Source organism: Lepidothrix coronata, unplaced genomic scaffold (assembly GCF_001604755.1).
Source record: "Lepidothrix coronata isolate B3197 unplaced genomic scaffold, Lepidothrix_coronata-1.0 Scaffold236, whole genome shotgun sequence".
Lineage (NCBI taxonomy): Eukaryota > Metazoa > Chordata > Aves > Passeriformes > Pipridae > Lepidothrix > Lepidothrix coronata.
Genome location: NW_016690416.1, coordinates 99,089 through 122,464, shown reverse-complemented (window position 1 = coordinate 122,464; position 23,376 = coordinate 99,089). Strand labels below are relative to the sequence as shown.

Below are 23,376 nucleotides of genomic sequence, written 5' to 3'. Positions count from 1 at the left end.
ATAAGACTTACCTGCTATTCTTTGATCAACCTTTTTTCTGTTATGAACTGCATGTGTTGACAAATTATGTCACCAAAAAGAAATTCGAGTCTTTGATGAAATAACAGGAAACATGCATGTGCTGGAAGTTTAAAAATGTGTTTTAAAAAGCTGCTGTAGGATTTTGGAGAGTGGGAGTCTTGTTCAAGGTGCATGAGGAAGGGCTGGGTTGGAGATGGGACTTGAGGGGCCTCAAAGCCACCCTGAGGCACAAACAGGCTTTGAGGGAAGTTTTAACCAGAACACTGGAGCTGCAGCCACCAGATGTGGCTGATTCTGCTTTGGGTTTGTGACAATAAACTGGCAGTCTCTGTAAATGGGTGGAAATGGATATTTCTTTGGAAGAGAGGCACCTCAAAGAGCAGCACCATGTGGTACCACATTGTGACAAGCAACTGCTTAAGGGTGAGGTTTGGATCCATGGCTTTGACATGGTGAAACCTCATTATTAGAATGCTGACAGTGGTGCTTGAAGGGCCCAGTGGAGCTTAGACATGAGTCTCGGTCAAATTCCAGCTCCCTGAACCGTTTCCCAGAATGTTAGACAGGCCTGAAACCAAGATGTTTCCACGGCTGCTTCTTGAAAAACACGGCAGGAGAGCCAAGTGAAACGAGATCCCACAACAAGGGAGAAGTGTGAAGTTGGAAAGCACAGATTTGGACCTGAACTCCCCCGGAGTCTGGAGGCTTTTCGATCCAAATTCTCCGCTTGCTCTGCCTCAGAGTGTGAGGCTGCCCCTTGCATCCTCCCTGCTCTGAATTCTTCCCAAGTGCAGGAGGCAGAAAGACTCCCAGCCTTTCTGAGGTCAGTTTTTTTTTCTCCTGTAACTAAAGTCTGCAGTCAAAATCTCTAAAAGCTGGTTCTTTCCTAACTATAGGCATGTGGTTGAGGTTGGCTTTTGTTAAGTGTATAAGGTCTCAGACTGTACCATGCTGGGGTCCAGCTGGCTCCTTACCCTGTCTCCAGCAGTCTCAGCCTCACCCTGACTCAGAGGCTGCAGAAGAGGATCCATGAGAAGTGGGGGACTGGCTTAAGTCTTGATCTTTGCCCAGGCTGTGCCTCTGGATATATAGAAACACTTACCCACACAGGACTTGGGTCTCTCCTTGACTGTTGCTGATTTATGAGCACCCAGACCTCTTCTAGCAAATCTAACAGCACACTTTATCAGCTTTGAGCTTGCCTCTTCACCTTAATGAACATTAATTGACCACTAGATTGGATAATAGAAAGAAATTCTTCCCTGTGATGGTGGGGAGGCCCTGGAACAGGATTCCCAGAGAAGCTGTGGCTGCCCTATCCCTGGAAGTGTTCCAGGCCAGGTTGGATGGGGCTTGGAGCAACCTGGGCTAGTGGAAGGTGTCCCTGCCCATGGCAGGGGGTGGAAAAAGATGAGCTTTAAGGTCCCTCCCAACCCAAACCATTCTATCATGATTAATCAATATTACAGTTAAATTATCCTTTATGTAGTAATATATTCAAATGAATAAGAATTAAGCTCAGAGGAATTACATGGGAATCTTTCACGTATCTTTCCAGTGGCTCCAGCACTCACTGATCTGAGTTCTCATCCCCTCCTCCTCAATGTTTCCCAAGGGAATGGGAGCTGGGCAGCAGCTCTGCCAGGGTAGCACTTCAAATCGACCTTGTCCAGCACATTTCAACCATGGCTGCTCTATGAATAAATTCATTTCTCCTTCCTCACTGACTGGCACGTGCAGGATGGTCAGGCAGACCCCACAATTAATGGGGAGAGACTCACAATTCATCTTAATCTCTCTCACATAGATGGCTCAATAAATACATTTGATTGCAGCTTTGATGGAGCTCCAGCAGCCACCGGAGAGCTCACGAAATCAGTGTGTTCAGTCAATTTTTAACCTGCAGAAGCACCCAGTGAAAGGTGTAGATCCATTTGTTGGGAAAACAGCTGAATTGGAGAAATGAAACATCTCACCAGGAACAAATATTGTTTGACAAGGTCGGGGGTAGAAAAATACTTTTCATGGTATTTTTCTGCCTGAGGCACCTCCCTTTTGCTGCCAACACAATATACAGGAGGGATGATGGTAACAGTGGTGAGATGGGATTACTGACAGCTTTCCTCTCTTCTTTCTTCCTGCCTCTCATCACAGCCACCAGCACAGCGTGGGGAAAAAAAACCCTCTATATGAAGTTCCTTTGCTGCCTTTTTGCTAAATTAACCTGCACAGGGATGATTGCCCTGGAAGAGGAAGGGGATTAGCCCTTCAAAATCCTTCTGATCCTCAGATCTGCAGGAGTCTCACAACTCCTCCAGAGACGTTTTTCACTCTTGGTAAGTGGAGAGGTGTCCATGTGCTCCTTCCAAAGGTCTGGAAAGAGGAACTAAGGAAAATCAAGCTACTGCAGCCCCTTAGGGGAAATTCTGGGGATTCCCAAAGCTGGAGAGGCTTCTGACCACCCCTTTGGGAGTGGAGATACAACCAGGTGGAGCTCTGCCCCTGTCTGAGGCTGCTTTCTCCTGGCTCGGGGCTGTGCTGCAGAGACTTGCCAGCTGTGGCTGCCCACAGAAATGGGCTCTTTAACCTAAAGGGAGGATTGTGATTCCAGACAAGCCTTGCTGCACCACCTGTGCAGGGGCAGGTCTTTCTCCTCCCTTCTCCCTAAAATTAATCCATTTGTTTTGTCTACATCTGCTGGATCTGGCAGGAGAGTCTCTGTGAGTCTGAGGAGCAGGAGGTCACAGCTATGCAGGAGATGAGCACCTTTTTAATTTAGAAAAGGACTAGAGCTGCTGTGGGAAGCCTGGGATTGATTTCTTCTAAAGCCTTTTTTTTACCATTTGGGTGATGTGAAGGGGACTTGACATAACCTGACTTCAGGAGAAAGCCTAGAGTCCGATCCAAGAGCAGTAAAATGTCTGTGGACTCCAAACTTGCCCTAATTTGAACTTGAAAGTGAGCTCCAAAGCCCTCCTGCTTACTTTTGAAACTATAACCTTCTCCTTGTGCAAGTGAAGTTTAGCCAGCTTGCAGGCTCTCAGATCCCCATCCCTGTAAAGAATAAACTCTGCCTTCCCACCTCACTGATGTGCCCTGCACTGCAGGGGGAACAGCAGTGCCTGTGGAGGAAGGTCTGGCAGGATTTTTTTTTTCAGCTTCCTGTAGTTATCTCAAGCCTTCATCTCCAAAATGCAAAGGCTTTTATAGACTTTGTATTCTATTAGTGTAACACTGAATGCCCTCGTTCTTCAGGTATTTATAGCAGCTTCTGCAGCTCCCATAATAACTCTTGGTGGCTCAGCACCTCGCAACATGATGTCTTGTTATCCCCATTTCACAGATGTGGAAATAGGGCACACGGAAATTAAGTGACTTCTGCAGGATTTCCTATAACCCACTGCAATGCCTGGACTACAATACCACTTTCACCTAAGTTTGTAGCTCCCATAGTGTTCTGTGGGCTTCAACATTCTCTTAATTTAAGATTATATACTAAGAGACATAAATATGAATTTGAGAATAGTGCCCTCATTTTCAGTGGTTCTGAGGAACCTCTGATGTCTCTGGACTCAGTGCAGACATTCAGGACCTCAGAAATTTAGACTGAGGTTTAATTGCTTAAATACCAGTGGTGTACTACTCGCAGGGATTAACAGGAGATGGAGGGCTTGGTTGATTCTTACAGCTACCCTTGGTCTCAACCAGCAGCTGAGCTGCAGAGGAGCCAGAGCCAGGCTCCTGTGAACCCAGGGCAGCAGTGGGGTCAGGGCCCCCCGGGAGCTGTGTGGGCACACATGGAATTGTGTCATGGAACAGTGAGGCTCTTCCCCCTGGCCTGGTGAGGCTGCAGGGTCTCTGAAATGCCAAACATGCTGTTCTCCCTCCATGCCTCAGCTTCCCCATCCACAAATTACGTGTGGTGATAGTTAACCACCACATTGAAGTGGCAGACAGCTGGATTCTTTTCTAGTGAAATTATTTCTTGCCCCCCTGGACTAGACATGCCCCTGAATGGTACTGTGCTGCTGCTGGACATGAGCTAATTCAAACCCAAGTCTGGGTGAGAAAATGGTTCCTTCTGGGTGCAAACAGTTCCAGGTTCCACAGCTCTCACTCAGAATCTCTAAGTCTGATTTTTGAACTCAGTCCTTTTTATGCTGTTTTGCCACTAGGGCAGCCTTACTCTGAGGTATGAAACTCTTGCTGACTTCCCCAGCATCACCAGCTCTGGTTTCGGGTCTGACTCTGATGGGAGTGTGATGTAGGGCTTGGACTATTTGGATACTTGATCACTGTGATGTTTTGCAAGGTAATATGGTGGTGACACATTATAATTAAGCTCTTTACTACTATTCCCTAATGATGGAGCAGCTTTGGGATGCATGGTGTGTGCAGTCAGTGAAGGATGACAGTTGGGCAAAGGACTGGTGTTGATACAGGGATCCTTCCATAAGCTGATGGATATACTCCTGCTGTGGGATGGTTTCATGCATCCAGAGATGTCTCCTTCCTTTGTTCTGCACAGCAGGCCATCACAAAGCTTGGGCATCCCCAAAGCACCTGCTTTTTTGTGCCACAAGGAACAACTCTGGCTAATCATAAAGAATTACAGAATGGTTTGGGTTGGGAGGGACCTAAAAGATCATCTTGTTCCAACTCCCTGCCATGGGCAGGGACACCTTCCAGTAGACCAGGTTGTGAATGGTCCAGTGAGTGGCACTGGGCTGAGCTGGATCAGCAGGTGCTTAGCATCAGTTCCCATCCTCCCCAAAAAAAACATGCGGAGCTGAACCTCCAGCTTCATTGAGAAGGAGAGCTTGCCTTGTCCTGAACCACACTGCACTTGAGACTGTTGGAAACTCCAGGAAAATGGCTTCTCCCAATAAAACTATACGAATGCAGCAGTTCATACGGTTCTCATTAACCTTGCTCTGGGAATATCTATTACTTCCAGCCACAGTGTCTCGTACTGCTTGGTACTGAACACACATGGAACAAACCATTCCTGCCCCACAAGAGCCAGCAGTGCAAAGCTGTGCCTGCTTTGGGGAGGTTTTGCTGCAGCACATGGACATCAAAGGTCTGCAAAACCTCCTGTCTGTGTGTTACACAGATGGGATCTTGGAAAACTGGTAGGTAGGAACACAGGACGTTTTAAGGAGGATTACATTTAGTGCAGTACAATAGCCCTTTATAGCCAGGGCCTTAGTGTGCTGCTGTTCATGGTGGTAATTAGTTGGATTAAGTTGTACTGATATAAACAAAGTATTAATGACAGTTGCAGTAAATGGAGTGAGCAGCACCCGTCCTGTGCCGGCTGCAGGGACACGGCCTGGCATTTGGGATGCAAAGCCTTGGGTGTTTGTGCTACTGGGGAGGACATTCACAGCCAACCCATGAACCTCCAGCTGCCTCAGCTGCTAAATAGAGCAGGATGGGGAACAGGAGCCCTTCTGGTATCCCAGCAGGCAAGCAGGTACCAAACCCCACACAGGCAATGGCAAATACCTCATGGTGTGAGAGATGGAGGGCTCAGAGGAAGAGGTGAAGCAGGAAGGCTAAGAAGTAGAACATAAGATCAGATTACAGCTTTGTTTTAATTGCATTGTTTAATTCCAGTTTCTAGTGCTCTGAGACTAGACATCAAATAGAGTGTTAAAATTATTCAAAACCAAGCTACAAGTCTCAACATCAGAACGCCTATTACACTTATCTGTGACCCTCTTAACATTAAAACCACCATATTATTATTATTGTACGTTTTCAGATTATTATTAGGCTTCTGAACTCTGCTGCAGCTTGATTTATAGAAACTGCTTAGTCACTGGCAGCAGAGCTGTGCTGGGAGTGGGAGAGATGCTCGCTGGTGTTTCAGCAGAGGCTCCTGCCAAGAAGCAGCCGCTGCCCTTGACAGATCATTGAGAGCTGGTGAGCGTTTGCCTCTCATGTAGAACTTCTGGAATAGCTGCAAACCAAACCGACCTCCTTCCCCGTGAAGAGCAGGGGTGAAAAAACTCCAGGCTCAGTTCATCCCCTCCAGTCGTTTGGGGCACATTTATGTTGTGTTTTGCATGAAGAGTGATCCTCTGGTTTGCCCTGTGCATTGCTGGGAGCACTGCTCTGGATTTTGGGGAGGTTGTGATCCCGTGAAATTGGGATTCAGGCTTTGGAAGGAGCAGTTAGACAGGACAGAAGCAGCTGGCAGTGTGGGAAGAGCTGCTGTGCAGCCAGGTGGGGATGGGATGTGGAGGGGCCTGGCATGGTCCAGGCACTGGGGCACTGAAAAGCACTTTCCAAATTCGGTGCAGGGGCAGGGTGCCTGCTGCTTCCTCACAGCAATGATGGTGGTGGTGGTTTCTGTGACCCCACCCACAGCAGCAAATGCTCTGAGCAGAAGTTGCAGGACAGGCTCCTACAAGAAGGGTGTTTTCCCTACGCACCAGGGCATAGTAAATGCTAATAATTTACAACTGTCTGAACAAACCAATTACAAACCTGTTACTTTCAGTTATTTGCTGAGTAATGACTATGCTGAGCTCTTCATAAAGCACAGACAAAATCACAGTCCTCAGCCCTGTGTGCTCTGAATGGGTAGGGAGTGATGCTTTGTCCACCACCTCTTCAGTCAAGCTGCATCATCCCCAGTGCTGGTTCTCCAGCAGCCCCGCAGGTCTGAGAGCAGCAGTCCAGAGTCCTTTGAAACCTGCAACAGAATTAAACTTTAAAAAAAAAAATAGGTATCAAACACTTCCATCCTGATTTCTTTTGTGGACATGTTTCAGAATCAGCTAGTGGAGTGTGCCTGTTTGCAACGTGCTGGTGTCCTGGAGATTTAAATGGGATAGTTCAAAGAACACACATTGGGTAAGGAGCTTAGGCTTCAGTAAGCCATTGCCAGACACTTTCAGGGAGCTAACAGGAGAAAAACAATGGCTCTATTTGGCAGAGTCCAGTGGATGAAAAGTACCAAAGGTATAAAGTCCAAAACTGCTGAAAGTGGTGGAAAAATAATGGATTAGTTCTTCTCTCCTGACTCAATACCTTTATTCTTTGACATTTATTTTTTTATTGCCTTTGCTCCTGTAATGCATCGTGGTGACTCATGTGGAAGGTCTGTAATAATGTTTCATTGCTGTTGAAAGTCACCAGATAACCACTAATCATCCTCTGGTCCTGCACGGTTCTGTATGTTTAGAATATAGCCAGAAATGGGCTGACATTGATAGAATGGGGTAAAATAAGAGAGAAAGAGCATTACAAAGCAGGTGCTGAGGAGTCAGACACACAGAAAACAATGGTTTATGTATCAGCTGGAAATAAGAAAGGGCAGGTGATAGCCTGCTGATGCCCAGAGCTATTTCATGGGATAGCTGGTGCCACAACAGTGCACTCCTGCCCTTCTGTTCCAACAATTGTGCTTGCTCACAGGCACAATGTTTGTCAATATTTTCAGGAGCTTTGCAACTCACTCAGCCCCACTTAGCCCACATCTGGCATTTTTTGCTCTTTCAAAGAGCAAGGCTCAATCCATGTGGTCCTGCAGAAATGCAGGGCTGAGGCTCTGGAGAAGGGACCTGTTTCAGCCTTGGTTTTGGTGTTGGAGGAGGGAGGTGCCACCTCCCTTCAAGTCTTTGTGCCTGGTTCCGAGTTTCCCAGCTCATTCAGATGCCTGGGGGCATCTCCTCTCTATGGAGCAGAGAGTCTGTTCCCAGGGATTTGACTTGGTTTCCTCTCTTAGCAGGGACATCTGAGGGCCATATTCTAAGTAGAGACATCATGGCTTGGCCTAATAATAAACCTATTGACTCAGGGTGTTTGGGGGCATAAATACAATAAATTTGTACTTTACTGAGCATAGTGTTGGCCAAGTCCCTTCTAGCCAGAGGCCATCTCTTCTGAAGCAACCAGACCCCCAAATGCAGCAAAATGGAGAATTTATAACAAAAAAGAGCTGGCTTGACAGTATTGCACAGTCCCATCCCAGTCTGCATCCAGTTCTCAACTATTCTCTGCCTTCAGTCCAATAGTAAAGTCATATTTATTTCCTTGGCTCTGCTGTGTTAATGAAAAAGCCACTTAACAAAACAAATAGAAGGAAGGACATTTGCAACCAATTATGGTATTGCTGATCAGTCACATTGTGCTGGAAATTACACACTGAAGTTCAGCCCAGGCAGCTGATCAATGACCTGGCAGCTTGGCACCCGTGCACACTATCAACTTAATAAATCAATGTAACTTCACTCCCCGTGCCAGAATGTATATGTGCAGTCAATATGACATCAATATTAAATAATGATGGTTAAAACTAATTGCCCAAACACCGTGCTCTCTTACCTGCTGTGCAGCCCCACTGGTGCTCCAGCGGGCTGGGTGGAATTTGGCCACCTATTCCTTAAAGAAACCCCTGGGCATCATTTAAAATCATGTCTTTAAAGGCTTTTTTTTTTTTTTTGCAACCACAAGGGAAGTCAGCACTCCAGGATATCATTCAGGGTCTGACCAAACTGCCAGCCAGCTCTGTGCTCCCGGGAGGACGTGGTGTGACGGCGGGTCCTGGCGCGGGCGGCAGGAACTGCAGGAACGGGGTTTCTCCTCGGTGGCAGATGCACATCTTGGCTGGTTTATTCTTGGCTTCCTCTTCTTAATTAGCTCTGACATTTTAGCTGTCGTAATATGGGCTTGGTTTAGAAAGTTAAGGCTGAAAACACTGAGTTTTGCTGCAAACAAGTTTGGTTTAAAGTACAGGGAAACCAGGATGCTTCTGACTGTCTGGAAGCTTTGTGATGGGCTGGACCATGGAAATACAGGAGCTTCTGGGCATGCTGGTGGTCACTTGCTCCCACACCTGGTAGCACCACTTTCAGTGCTCTCTGCTCTTGTATTTCACTCTACATAGAATCATAGAAATTATGCAGTTTGTACAGATTTAAAAAAAAAAAAAAGGCAATTTATGTAACTATTTAGAAATAGCTTTTCTAAGGACATTGAAGACATCCTAATGGGATTTTTGTAAGTGCCTCAGACTCTCCAGCCAAGTGACACACTCAGCTCCCAACGTCCAATATTTTAGACCAGATATTTTACCTGGAACCAAAGCAACATCCACTCTGGCACATACTCCAAGCCTCTTACTTGGCCATGGCCTCAGCCTTTCTGGGAACATACCTGGCCCTTTTCCACCTGCTGTTTGTCCCAGATCACGACAACAGGAGAAGGGACATTTGGGCACAACAGACCCACCCTGACACAGTCACTTTGGTTGTGTCCTCACACCTCAGCTCCATTTTTCAGATGCATCATGTGCTCCAGCCACCGGGAATACTTGCAAGAGTTTTCTATATCCTTCCTCTGGGCTTAATTCTTATTAATTCAACTGTATTACTATATAAAGAATATTTTAACTGTGATACGAATTAATCATCAAAGAATCATGGTAGAATGCTTTGGGTTGAAAGGGACCTTAAAGTTCATCCATGTTCTGCAGGTATTTATAACCTTGGGGATACAGCACATGCACACACACAAATATATATATATAAATACATATATATATATATATATATGGCAATGATCTTTCTTTGGTAGCAATTTGGTTTGGCTAAAGCTTACCTGAGAGTAGATGCAGGGAGCAAGGAAAGGAGGGAAGAAAAGCCTGGCTCATCTGTTGCCCAGCCACAGTCAAAGCTGAGTTTGGCTGTTTTTCTGGCAGAAGTGAGTTGTAAGGACAGTTTTGGAGGAGGGAGAAAGGAGTGGCTGTTCAGATTTTATCGGGAAGGTTTTCCCAGGCTCTGAAGAAAAACTGGGCAGAATGTGAGTCTGTTCTTTGGGAAGGAGCTGACAGATGGATTATAGATGCTAGTGGGGCAAAGGTTATGGGCTGGCCATATGGTAGGTGGGTTATTGGTTCACCAGGTAAGAGGAGATGTGGAAAGGTAACAGGAATAAAGAGGAGAAGGCAAGAAGCTTGTAAATTATGTAAGAGGACTGGTATGGTGGTGGGGTGAATTGATGTGTCTTGAGGGTAGCTGCTCAAAGTGAAGATGGCAACAGCTGATATAAGAAGAGGGAGGCTTGGAGGAGATTATTTAAAATATAATGTTTTAGAGATGAGAAAAAGAGAAACTTTGAGACACAACTCCAAAGAAATCCAGGCTGGTATCACCTGGGTGAGAAGGAAAGGGGGAAAAGAGGGAGGATGGCAGGAAACCACCTATTCCCAGCTTACTGGGAGGGGTGAAAAGCAGTGATCAAGCTGCTCTGTACAGGTCTTGCAGGGTTTTTTTGAGTTATCTGAGTATTTTTCCAATTTAATTTGATCAATGGATTATTTTTATATCATTGCTGACAGTGTCCCATAACGTTGGTGACTGCAGGTGTTCTCTGGGTACATGATCAGCCTCGTTCTTCCTCACAGGGCACCACCTCCACACAAACTTGGTTTCCTTTGCTGTTTCCAGAAATTTACAGCAGAAAAATACTCTGAGAAAGTTCTGACTTGTGGTGGCTTATCCCTTCTAACCCTGGCCATCACTCAAATAAAAAATGGCAGTGGGCTGTGGAAAAAAAGAAAAAATAATTGAAAAATAGATTCTTATGTCTTTCCAAACCACCAGAGCAGTTTACCCATTCCTGGGAAAAAATGCAATCAAGCAACATTTCCCTCAATGTCAGAATGCAGGATAAAGCTTACATGAGGCTTTCAAAGAAGATAATTTTATATTTGTCCTGTCAAATGCAGAAATAATCAGCTTTTTCTTTCTCTTACCCTAAATATTTACATCTAGGTTTGTTTTCCTTCCTTAGTTCGCTTGGTTCGAAAAAAAAAATAATATTAATTTTGTTTGTTTGTTTGTTCATGTTGGATTAAAAAACCAGGATGTAGAACAGTTGGAGATGGGTTGGGGATTTATCAGTTACACTTGGAGGGTGTCATATCCCCGTATGGTATGATGGGAAGAAGGTATGAAATCCTGCATCCAGCAGCATCAGTAGCAATACTTCCTTTAGTTTTCATTGCCTATATTAGATATAAATAATAGAATAATTCATACTTTCAAGAGCAAACAAGGATTTCTCCAAATTGACTCAGTAAGTGATCCTCTTCAAACTGGAAGCCACCTTACTCTATTTGAGTCCTCAAACACCCCAGCAGCAATTGTGTTGCTATCTGGAGAAACCTTCGGCACAGCGCTGGCTTGGAATTCGCTCAGGTTTCCATGGGGAGATCCCGAGCTGCAGCTGGGGTGGGGTGGGGAGGAGCAGTGAGGAGCTGTGCTGCTCCTGCCGCTCTGCTGGGGAGGGCTTGGATCACACCCGAGCTCGTGTGGCCTCGCTGAGGGGGGAGCAGGTCTGTGTGCTTGAGGCATCTCCTCCAGAGAGCTCTCCCCGAGGGAGCTGTGCAGCCAGGAGCTCTCCCGAGGTTTGCAGAGCTTTGTCTGTGTCCCTGCACCCCTGTGCCAGCATTTCCTCTCAACAGATGGCTGGAGGGCAGCGATGATGAAGTGATGCAGCCTCAGACTCTGGTACCCAGGAAGATGCAGCTTTGATTTCAAGTGAACCTGCAGATCTGCAGGACTGTCTGCTGAAAACACGGCCCCAAAGGAGCCCTGTGGCTGCCCTTGGTCTCAGGTGGCACACACAGACGGGCACCTCCAGCAGCCTCAGTCCCAGCCCCTCACTCTGCCATCCCAGCGCCTTTGCATAAAGAGCAACCCGTGAGTAACAGCTGCCTCTGCAGACAGCAAATCCTGCAAGTATTTTGTGGTAAACCTGCTGCTGCTGTGGGCAGGGAGGATGCACTTTACTCTGAAAGCAGGGGATGAAAAGCCTCTGTGGCAACGGCTGCGCTTTGAGAGCGGCTGAGCCCAATCCTCTGCACAGGCAACTGTTTATTATCAGAATAACTGATCTCCCAGAGCACTTAATGCCCTGCCTGCACGGAAGGAGCCAGCACACGCTGCAGCCTCACGGCCTGTCGCTGAGTATCTCGGTCTGACTCAAGCAGCATCGCTGTTAATTGCAATACAAGGGCATTTCAGGGATTTACCTGTTTCAGTCGCTTGTTCAGGGTGGTACACAGTGAAAATAACAACCTGAAACGGCTGTACTTGCCCAATTGCTAAGCTACAGGTGTGCTGTGGCAGATCTGTGCCTGTCAGCAGAGAACTGAGTCCAGGAATTAAGCAGATTTGCACCTTGCCTATCTGTTTGTAGATAAGAGCGTTACCTCAGAGCCAGGCAGTGGATATTGCTGATAGACTGAGCCTGGGTGCTGGGTTACTCCTGACTTTGACCTTGGCCATTTATATCACTGGAGGAAAAATTTTGCGTGCTCCTGTTTGCTCACGTGGAGATAAGGACACTGGTCTCTGGATTAAAAGTGTCATTAAGGGAGGCACATTATGATTATAATTATTATTTTACAAGCTGAACAGCGTGCAGAAGCTGGCAGTGCTGCTGCTGAGCTTCCTCAAGGAGCGTGTGCCTTTGCAAAAGGGTAGAGGAAGCCGTACGGGAGGATTTTCTCATACATAAGCTGAGGAAACGGATTATCTGTGAAACAGCCAACAGTTTTTATTTACTGTGAAAATCTGAGTCTCACTCTCAATTTCCCATCAAGATAAAATGCAGGCATTTGGTTAAAATGGTAACTTAATGCTCCAGAGGTTTAATTACCACCACTCTATAATCAAAATCAACACAGAGTGCAGGCTGTAGCTCCCAACTCCAACAAGAAATGCAGCTCCCCACAAAGCAGTCAATAAAAAGAAGATATATAGCATGTGCTTGGATTTTGTGGTCCTTCCCACAGCTGAACTTGCAAATCTGCTATTGCTAATGGTTTTCTTTCAAACCTCAGGTTCTCCCTCAGCTTTTATCAAACTCCAGAGCTCCTTATTTCCACATTTTAACTTTCTCTGTGTAATACCTATATACACAGTACTGAATTAAGGGAGTTCCCTGTGCTGGGAGCTAAACCTCTGATTTTTTTCCTGTATCAACAGAAAGCACTGGACCAGTCTCACTGGGCCTTGGTTGGAAGAAGTGTCAAGAAGGCAGGTATGTTTGCTGGGCTGTGGCTGGTGTGACCTCTGGCATGGACCTCTATAGATCAAATGATTGATCCTCCTCCACTGCAGTTCCTGGTGCTTTTCTTTAAAGACTTCAGGACTTGTTAGATCATAGGACCAGCTTGGGTCTTGCTTGGTACAGTCTTCCCTCTGCAAGTTCAGACAAGTTCAGATTTCTTTTTTCCAGTGCATCTTCTGAATGAGGTGGTTATGCTGTCCCAGCTGTGGATCCCTGTGAAGGTTGCACGTGCTCTATATTTTACCCATTCCTTTGCAAGTTGGGTTTTTAGGGAGCAAAGCCTTTACCTGCAGCTATAGCCAAACAAAGCACAGGCACTGTTAGCAATGCAGTCCTCTGTCTTCTGCCAGGGGTTGAGCCCCAGCTTTACGTCCTGGGATGCTCCCAGATGCTGCAGTAGCAACCACAGAAGTTGCTCTCACAAAAACCCCCAAAACCAAATAGCTTTGCTATGGTTTCTGCTCTTTCTAATGAAGGGTTAATTTTCCTCCTCATCATCATCATCCCTCCATAAAAAGCAGAACATTTTGTATCCTGCCCCTACTGACTTGTGGAAATAAGAGATACCCTATTAGCAATCCTTGTCCAAACACAGTGTTGGCCTGGTTAGTGCCAGCACTTTCCATCCAGCACTAGTATTTGTTTTTCCATGCTCTTAATCTTAGAAATTGAATCGAGTCTGATAAAAGTGACTTCCTGAATATTGCATAACAGTTTACGTCTGTCAGGAGGGAAGACAAACAGACCTGACCTTGAACTTGGAAAGTTTCCTCCCAGCAGGTAAGAACTTCCAAAAGTCTGTGCTGAGGCTCCTGGTCTCCTTGCTGTCCAGGGACAGCAGCGAGGCTTCCCTGGCAGCCATCCTCTCTGCAAAAAAAAGCTTTGGAAAATGCTTTGGATCCTCCTCTGGGGACCTGAGAATCCCCCGGAAAGAGCTGAAGCAGGAAGGCAGCTTCGTGTTCTTGCTCCGAAAAGAAGGCAGAGGAGAAATCCTGTCCATATCTGGCAGGGTTTAGCCTCCAGGGATTAATTAAAGGCTTTTTCAGTTTTTCTTTCAAACCTCACAACATTCATCCCCGCCTCACTGAATAGGAAAAAGGGAGAGGCATTTTCTCTGGTGAAGCACCAGCCTGTTTCAATTTTCAGTTTTACATTGCAGTAATATGCTTTTCCTAAGGGAACACCACAGGAAGGGCAAACTTTGGCTTCTCACCATTGGAGCATTACATCATTAATATGAGCTGGAAATCCGAGCAGCGGGCAAAACAAATTCCCTAAACTTAATTCCCTCTTTCCTTGGTGCTTCTGTCCCTCTTCCTTGCCCAGGGGTAAAGCAGGTGGAGGTGTTGGCAGAGCCAGGGGGGTGGGGATCAGTGGACCAGGAGTGGGTGGTGGTGCTACAGGAGCAGGGGGGTGTCCTGCATCCTCTGAGCTGCTGGTAGTGCTGGAACTGGACACCGACAGAGCTCTGGGGCAGCAAAACTCTTTCTTCTGTGGCTCAGGCTCGTAGTGGTGGCTGCCATGGGGGAAGGAGCCACCTGGCTCTGGGGGCTCCCTGTGAAACATGGGGGGTCTTTTCCACAGGTTTCCCAGTACCAGAAAAGTGCAGGGCTTGGGAGACTCTCGTTTTTGGGCAGCATCCTGAAAGAAGCACCACAGCTCCCAGCTCAGCCCACTCCAAGTGTGTGTGTGTGGTGCCCTGCAGACCCCCCGGCTGTGCCCTGCCTGCAGTGTTTGTTTTCTGACCCCATTACTTATTCCAGTTTGGATTTCAGCTGCTTAGGCTTGATTATTTTAAACCCCCTCTATCTGATTATCATCAACCCAGCCAGGCCAGATATGAAGCTTCCTGGGGGATCCCCAGCAGTGTTTCAGAAGGATAAATTGCCTCTCATTCATGCTTTTGGGAGTTTGGTCAGCCAAGAGAGGAGGGAGCTACAGGGATATTCCAAAGGGGGGGGAGGCACTTCCCCTGTATTTCCTGTGCTACAGCCTCACAAATATCCGACTTTGCCGTGGGGTGGAGTTCCTTGCTGCCCTGGGCGTGTGGGGAAATGTGTCCTGGCAAGCACCCCGGGAGGTGTCAGTGATGGGCACACACTAACACACTGGCACGGAAGGATGCTTCTGGAAGCAGAGCAGCTCAGGGACACACTGGCACGGCCGGGTGCAGCAGATTGGTACCCAAACCAGGCAGCCCTGTGCAACCTCCCCAGAGCTGCCTTGCTCTTGCTTTTCGGTTTTCTATTGTTATCCTAAAGCTGTCTTCCTCCTCCTCCCCCCAGCCCTCAGCAGGATGAGGAAGCCTCCAGCTGGCCTAGGAGGCTTATCAGCTCTGTCTGGCTGGGTGTTAACAGTTTATTTGCATAAGTACCTGTCCCCGTCATATGCCGCTTGCCTTTGTGACTCACTGGAGTTGTTTATTTTTCTTCCGGCAGCCAGGCTTGCGGCTGCTGCTCCCCGAGGGATGCCAGGGCAGATGCCACCACCCCCGGGCACTGCGGGATGCCTGGCACGCTCGGGACAGGACTCTCACCCTCCCTGGCTCACCCAATCCTCCTGCCCTGCGGGACCAGCTTGGAAATTAAATGTGTAACTGGTCGGGTCCTGTTTTCTCCTGGCTGTCAAGATAAAACGAAACTGAACCCCCCCAGCTGTCCCTGGCTGGGGAGAGCAAGGCTTCCCCTGGGACCACAGTCCCAGCTGCTGTTGCAGGGAAGGTGCCTCTGGCTGCAGGGCCGTGTGATGTGATGGGTATCTGTCTCCTCACTGCTGTTAACACTCATGGACTCACAGAATGTCCTGAGTTGGAAGGGACCCACATGGATCACTGAGTCTGACTCCTGGTCCTGCACAGGACAACCCCAGAAATCCCAGAGCGGGGGGTCCAAATGTTTCTTCAGCTCTCTTCAGGCTTGGTGCCATGACTGCTTCCCTGAAGAGCCTCTTCCAGTGCCTGACCACGCCCTGGGTGAAGAACCTTTTCCTGATATCTTTATTTTAAGGAGCTGAGATCCTTAAAGCCTCTTCTGAACTCAGGTCTCTGCTCCAAAGGCAGCGTGACCTGCCAGACCAACCCTCCTGGCTGTGCTGGAGCACCCAGGGTGCAGCTCTGCCCCAAGTGCTGGTCGTGACCGCAGAGTCACCTCCTGGGGTAGGAGCCGAGCGATCTTATTTCTGCTCGTTTGCTCTGAAGGGTTTTTCCATCCATAGTAAGAAAGTCATTAATGTTAAACTTCCGCTGCCAGGTCCGATTGATTTGAAGATTATAACCACTCTAAAGGGGGTATGTGCTGCATATACAATGTGTTGAAGTCCTGGCACGCAGGAATTGTTGCTCCAATGGTTGCCTGTGATCCGTGGAGCCCAACAGAGAACGGCTCAGGCAAACGTGGGGCTGCTCAGCAGCCTGGCAGGGCCAGCAAAGAGTGGCCAAAGGGCAAAGGTAAATTCAAATCAGCAGCTGGTGCATCCTCTGCACAAGGGCTGTAATCCTATCCCAGGAGATGGCAGACTCATGGTTTAACAAGTCTCCATGCTGTTGTTGCTGTGATATTTTCCTAATATGGTGCACATCCACGAGGTCCTTGGTGCTCGCAGGAGGGCAATGCTCAGTGTGGGATCCTCCCTGCAGGATGCTACCAGGACTGAAGTATTTTCTTCAAAATGTGGCCCAGAAATCTGGGAGTTGTTGTGTGGTGTGTTCTGCTGGTGTGTTCTGCTTCCCCTCCGTGGCTGATGGGCCAATGAATCAGTTGTGCACCCAGCCAGCCACTTCTGGTACGTAAAAGTTATTTTAGACATGTTTCTGGTGTCCATCATATCATTCATCATATACCAGTTGACAATGTACCAGTTGAGCTGTGCCAGTTGTGTTTTGCTCCTCTGACTGGGAGACTGGATGGATGGATGGATGGATGGATGGATGGATGGATGGATGGATGGATGGATGGATGGATGGATGGGGGAAGCTTGGTGAGAAGAGCAAGGGATTCGGCTCAGCACATTCAGCCTCAGCTGTGACTGTGTGATGTTACAGGGCAGGTCAAAGTGTGAGAGAAGTGAGTGTGGAAAGGCAGATAACCAGCAATTTGCTGTGAGTATGGTCACTGAAGAGGATCAGTGGACTTGGTTTGTCCAAAGAAAAATGCAGAGAGAGAAAACAGAGGGAGAAGGAAGCAAACAGTGCATCACGTGAACCAAGAAGTGGCTAAAGGAGCAGAACCAGAGAAGGATAAATTCATGAAGCCAGGAGAGGGCTGCAGGAATCTCACTATAAATATCATATTAAGTTGTGTATCTCAAGAAGTCCCTGACTTTTCATCTTTATCTCTTTTCCTCAAGTGCACGAACAGCTGACTTGTCCTTCTGGCTGCTCTCAGGTCTTTCTGAGCCATCGTTGCCCATCCCATGTGCCTCCCTCTCTTCTGGCTGCACCCAGGCTGAGTTTGCTGCAAGGGAACACTGCTCAGGCGATGGAGTATCCATGTCAGCCCCCCTACGGTTAAAACCAACCTTGTAAGCAAACCCTCATAATTTTATTTATGACTTTTGGATGAGATAATGGTTTTCCACTTTGAAAAGAAAGCTTGCTACTTCAACATTTATTTTCTATAAATGCCTTGGCATTTATATTGCAACAGGAGACTATTCAGTGACATTATCTGATAAATATCGTGTTATACAGCTGCAATTTACAATGCATATATTTTTAACAGTGCTTCTAAGCTAAATTAAATGCTTCTAAAATATGGTACTTATGGAAAACAAATGTCTTTTCTAGCAATTTTGTTTTTCAGGGTACACTATTTTTTTAAAACCAGATACCATCTTTATCCTGTCAGGCAGTAAATTATGCACTTGCACTTTCATAAACTCTCCCCTTGGGAACTTAGTCAATGAAATGGAAATGTCTTTTTCACACCCTCCAACTCCAGAGAAATACAGGGAAATAGCCAACTGGGTTATAAACTGAATCCATACAAAATGTGGATTAATGCAGTCCTGATGCATGTATTGTTTAGGATATGTACCGTTCACTCAAATGGTGCTTTGAGCTGTGACTGGGATCATTAATGTCTCTTTTTTTTTATTTGGGAGAGTAATGGCATGTTCTGTGGTGGGATGTGCAGTAGGAAGACACCCACTGGCACGGGACTGTAACCTTCCTCCCAAGCCAGGACTCCTGTGGGAGGAGGAAAGCTCTGTTGGCCTGCTCAGGGGAGTAAAACACAATGGCTTTTACACCTTGGTGGATCTTTCCTGGGTTGTGGAGTGGGAATGGGCAGGACAAGGGTTTAGAATGGCCTGTCCTGCCTTTGGGATAGTCTTTCACTAGGGAGAGCAGAGGTACTGAGGCAGCTGGACTAGATGCTCCTTGTAGGTTCCTTCCAGCTGAATTATTATTCTAAATCTACTTCTGTTTCCATCGTCCATCACCCACTGAGTTTGCCTGTAGCAGTCAAATATCTTCATACAAAACCCTGCGTGCTCTGAGGAGCTGTGCTATTCCCTCACTGCATTGAAGGTGGAAAGTGTGAAATGCCACCAAAAAGGAGGCAAAGGAATGAAAGCAGGGAAGGGTGGGAGGGTGTTGCAGGGGAGTCTGCTGTGATGCCCAAGGATCCCTCCGAAGCAGGAGGAGCTACAGCAGGTCTCCTGTCACAGGAGGGGCACTGGAGCTGTTCACCTCACTACTGATGGCCCTTATTTTCCCAAATATAACTCACAGGCCCTTTGAAAGCCCCAGTTCTTCCAGTCTGGTGACTGCATGAAATGTGGGATGTATTCCATGCACTTGGCAATAGAGGCAAACTTAAGAGAAAACGGGAAAAGCAACAACAACAAAAAAAAAAGAAATCTTGAAATTTGGCAGAAAAAATGTAGTGCACAAACCCCACAGGAATGTGAGCATCTTTGCACAAAGCCACTTATGGATGCATTCCTTAAAGGTAATCCCTTCAGACAGAGTGAAGCTGCCATTTCTTTGAAAGATATTAAAACAGCTGTTGCTAGAACATAGAGAATTTCTGAGCTCTCTGTCAAGGGATGGACATTTGTAATGCTATATCTACTTTATTTACAGTTTGATACCAAATTTCCAGCTACTGAAGGTAATTGAGACTGCAAACAAAATCTCACTATCCACTGATCTGCCAAATCAAATTTCTTCTCCTGTAAGTATAGTGTTTTTCCTTAGCTTCAGAGAGGAAAAGAATTATGCAAAATGAATGAGAAAGAAAAGGGATTAGTTTATATAATGACCATAGCAGCCATCTCTCCCTTGATCTGTCATAGTTTATTCTCGAAGATGGGAATGATTATTATTGTAATTTAGAACAGAGCTTGTTCTCTTTCCTTCTGCTGCATCTGCTTACTACTCTCCAAATTAACACATATTTTAATAAAAACTAAACATCCCGATTATAGCTGGGGTGCTGGATGACCCCAGCTGGGATATGGGCACAGCAAGATTTTCATCATCTCTGTGTTCCCCTCCTGGAATGTCTGTGCACTGCCCTGGTCTTTGGTAGGAGTTAAAGCAGCCATGAGGCTATTCTAATGACTTCTGGCTACCAGAGGCCTCAGAAGAGGGCATCCAAGGCAGTAAATCAGCAGCTACGTGTCTCCTGTGCTGTTCTCCAGTTGTGTGGTGCTTCTGAGGATCTCTGGGAGCTCTCTGTCATCAGAGCAGCTCCCTGCTCCGTGGTGCTCCCCCAGCATCAGAGATGGGTGGGTGTCACAGCAGGAGCAGGCCGAGGGAGCTCAGCCTCCCTCATGGTCTCTCACTAGCTAATGTCAGAAAATAGATTGTTTCTAAAGGTCTTCAAAATTACACTGGATTTTTTTGCTGTATTTGAGGACTACTCACACTCCCATGGTCCTGTCCCATCCGTGTGTCTGGTGCCCACGTGTTAATTAACTTTGATGCCAACAAGGCAACTGGGTTTTCCTCTTTCTCTCCCCTATCTGCACCAAGATCTTCACTGCTCTCAACTCTGACTGAGAAATTTTATTAAACCAAAGCGTTGAGAGGTGAACTAATTGATACACTTGTTCTCCTGAAGTTGCTTCAACACTTTTGTAGCTGTAACTCTAGGGTTGAGCAGAGTCACCCCTAAAATCAAGGTGTTCACACCTCATCACCCCAGCACAGCGCTCCCCCAGCGTGTGGGGAAGCAGCCATGAGGCAACAGCTCTGCAGCATTTTGGGGACTCAGGTTAGTGACGGGATTTAACTCTGCAGAACTCATACAAAACTTATAAAGACCCTGTCCTTCACTTCAAAACATCTGTTAATTCTGCTTGTGTGCTCGTTATCGAAAGGCTGCCTATATTTTTCCTTTCAGGTTTGCAAAAATAAGCACCGGTGAATGAAGATGAAAGGGAAATGTTGCTGGTTTCTTCCCTGGAGATCGTATTTCTTACTTGTTGCATAACTGCTTATTTTAGCATCAATCAGCCGAGCCTTTGTTGTGCAGACAATTCGGTCCTTTTAGAGGATTTGTGCAGTATTGTTTCTTCCAAAATGCCTTTTTTTGTTGTTTTTGTTATTAGATTTATTTCTTGTCTTAGCAAATGCCAACTGACAACACCCCATCAGAGCTCTTCATAAGTGTTACATAAATGTCATACTATGTAAACTGAGTGTTGGATGTATCATATACATGACTTTTCTTGGAGAACCATCCATCAGGTGCTATCTGAGTGTGTGTGTCACATTTACGTATTTGTACACAAGCTGTGTTTAAGTGTGCATGTATGGTAGCCAAAATTCTATTATGGAAAGTACTCAAAATGCAGAAATGTCTGAACTCTTCTTGTCAGTGCAAGAAGAGTTCTTCATCTACCCCCTTTCGTTGAGGCAGAACAAGACTTTAATTTCATGTTCAGATACTCTTTTCCTTCTGCATCGCTGTGTGTGCAGTGAGATGGGCAGCAAGGGGCTCAGTGATGCCTATTGTTCAGCACACGAGCCTGGGCAGAGTACATTATTCAGCACATTATTCACATGTCTGACCACTTTTGGATTTCACAGCGATAGAAAACACGGCTCAAATACTTCTCGGTGCAGTTTTCAAAACAGAGCCAGGTGCTGATGTTCTGGATGGCAAAAATGCATTGAGGTTGCATCCAGGCATGCTGTGGACCTGCCCTGCCATGCTGTGACCTTCCTTAGAGATGTTGTCCAGAAATCACGGAGAAATGACCTCAAAGGGTGGGAAGGCTGCAGTGTGCAGTACAGGACCAGAGCAGGGGGACCTGCAGGTTCCTCAAAAGACACAGTTATTAATGTCCTCATGGTTCTTTCTGTAGCACTTTCCACTACACTGCCTCAGTGCTTCAGCACCTTCATTAATCCTCCCCAAACGCCCGTTTTGAAGATGGGTCAGGGTGACACATGGATGGATTAAGGTCAGTTTTGACTAATTCAGGGTACTCCATCTGAAAAGCATAATGTCTGCTTTTTCAGAGCATTTAACATGATACAGCACTTCATACATGCAAGCACAGCACCCACTGCTTCCAGCTGCACGAAGATGGATGTCAGCAATTCAGGCTAAAGGTTTCCAGCCACGCACCCGCAGTGTGGGCACTGCAGCCACCAGCAGCCAAAAGTTTGGGTTAATGACTTTGTTAGCATCATACAGCCTGTGGCAAGGGCACGGAGGGAATCTGCTTCTTTGGGAGAGTTTTGTCCTATTGTCGCAGTCTCTCCGAGTGTCACAGCCCTTGCATTGCTCCCTGGGCAGTTTATGGTTCTGCAGATAAGATGAGAATCTGACCAGTGTTTTCTTTTTGACTTACACAGCAGGTCCGGGGTGTGCAGGTGTTATAAGGAAATCAGACTGGGGCAGTGTAATTAAAAACTGCATTACAGTATGTGTGCACAATAAAATTGGTATGGGATGCCTCACTTTGGACCCTTGTGATGTTCTCACCAGGTAACACAATGACCTTCACAATATCCCTTAAGGCAGCCTGTGCACATGGATGAGGTGGGATCCACAGGTGAAGTCCTGGCAGTGAATGTTGCTGGATGCTGGAGCAGCAGTGTCAGCACTCACAGAGGTCCCTGGGGCTGTTGGGGACTGACAGACAGGGGCTATGCTTGTGTATCCCACTACTTTTGTAATCCCAACAAAGGCTTTTTAACCAGGGGTTGATGTTTCCTGTTCCCTGGGGGGGCCTGTTGAGTGGATTCTGAGCACCTGGGGCAGCAGATGCCCCAAAAGCAGCATGTTCAGAGATTTCAGCAGCATCAGGCTTTTCCCCCCCCCCCCCGTGTTGTGAGCTGCTCTTCTTCAAAGCCCAGCAATAGGACTAATTTGGGTGGGTTTATCTAAAAGACCATAAAAGGCTGCTTCATGCCAAATTTCAAGACCCTATTTCCAGAGTTACAGTCAGAAAAACATGGCAAGCCCAAGAATGACCAAGATGATGCTCTTCTACTCCGCTTTCATCTTTGGAAGAGGCAAAGGATTTGGAGCGTTCAGAAAACATTCAGTACAGGCTGCCAAGGCAGAAAGTTGCAGACTAATTCATTCAAGTTTGGCAATTTATGAGGAGCCACAACAGGGATGTACGGTGGGGAGCATCTGGCTACCGTAGCTGTGCTTCCTAGTGGTTTATAACCGGTAATTCAGCGTTTTAGAGCTCACCAGCTTAACGAACGTAAGAGATGATGGCAGATTGTGACTGAAAGACCGTAAGAGATGATGGCAGATTGTGACTGAAAGACTGTCTTTAACCTGAATTTTAATCTTCTGCAGCAATGGTTTAAAACAGTGCGAGCCAACTTCTGTAGGGCCCCCGGGAGCTGGTGAAGATGCACGGTGTACACCCAGTTATTATTATTTTAATTCAAGAAACCGTTTCTATCCCGACAGCACCGCTGTCGTTGTTTTTAATCCGGGGGAAAACAGCTGGCAACAGGCAGCCCTGAACCACCCAGAGCCCAAAACACTCGTTTGGGCAGCGCGCAGCAGGGTCACCCCGCGGGGAGGCGGGAGGCGGCCGCGCCGCTCCGCACCTCTGCGCGGAAAGTCTGCGAAGTTTTTTTTGGGGGGAACACACACGTGTACGCACACAGGCGGGTCGGGGGGGGGCTCTGCTGCCGCAGCAGCATCCCCAGCCCCGCCGCTCCTCGCCCCTCCGGTGCGGGCGCGGAGGCTCCGCTTCTCCCCCCCCCCCCCCCCCCCGGGGGGGGGGGGGGGGCCCCCCTTCCCCCCCCCCCCCCGCCCCGGCGGTTCCCACGCC

General features: G+C 47.2%; 1 long non-coding RNA gene across 2 annotated transcripts; it reads left to right on the top strand.

The window, feature by feature from the left end:
* The first annotated feature begins 17,068 nt into the window (after positions 1-17,068).
* Positions 17,069-22,016, top strand: LOC108507023. Of its 2 annotated transcripts, XR_001877942.1 has the most exons (4): positions 17,069-17,634; positions 18,848-19,067; positions 19,202-19,292; positions 20,466-22,016. It is a non-coding gene; the product is annotated as an uncharacterized LOC108507023 (long non-coding RNA). The 2 variants fall into 2 exon arrangements; XR_001877941.1 differs by having other exon boundaries at positions 18,848-19,292.
* The last annotated feature ends 1,360 nt before the right edge of the window (positions 22,017-23,376 follow it).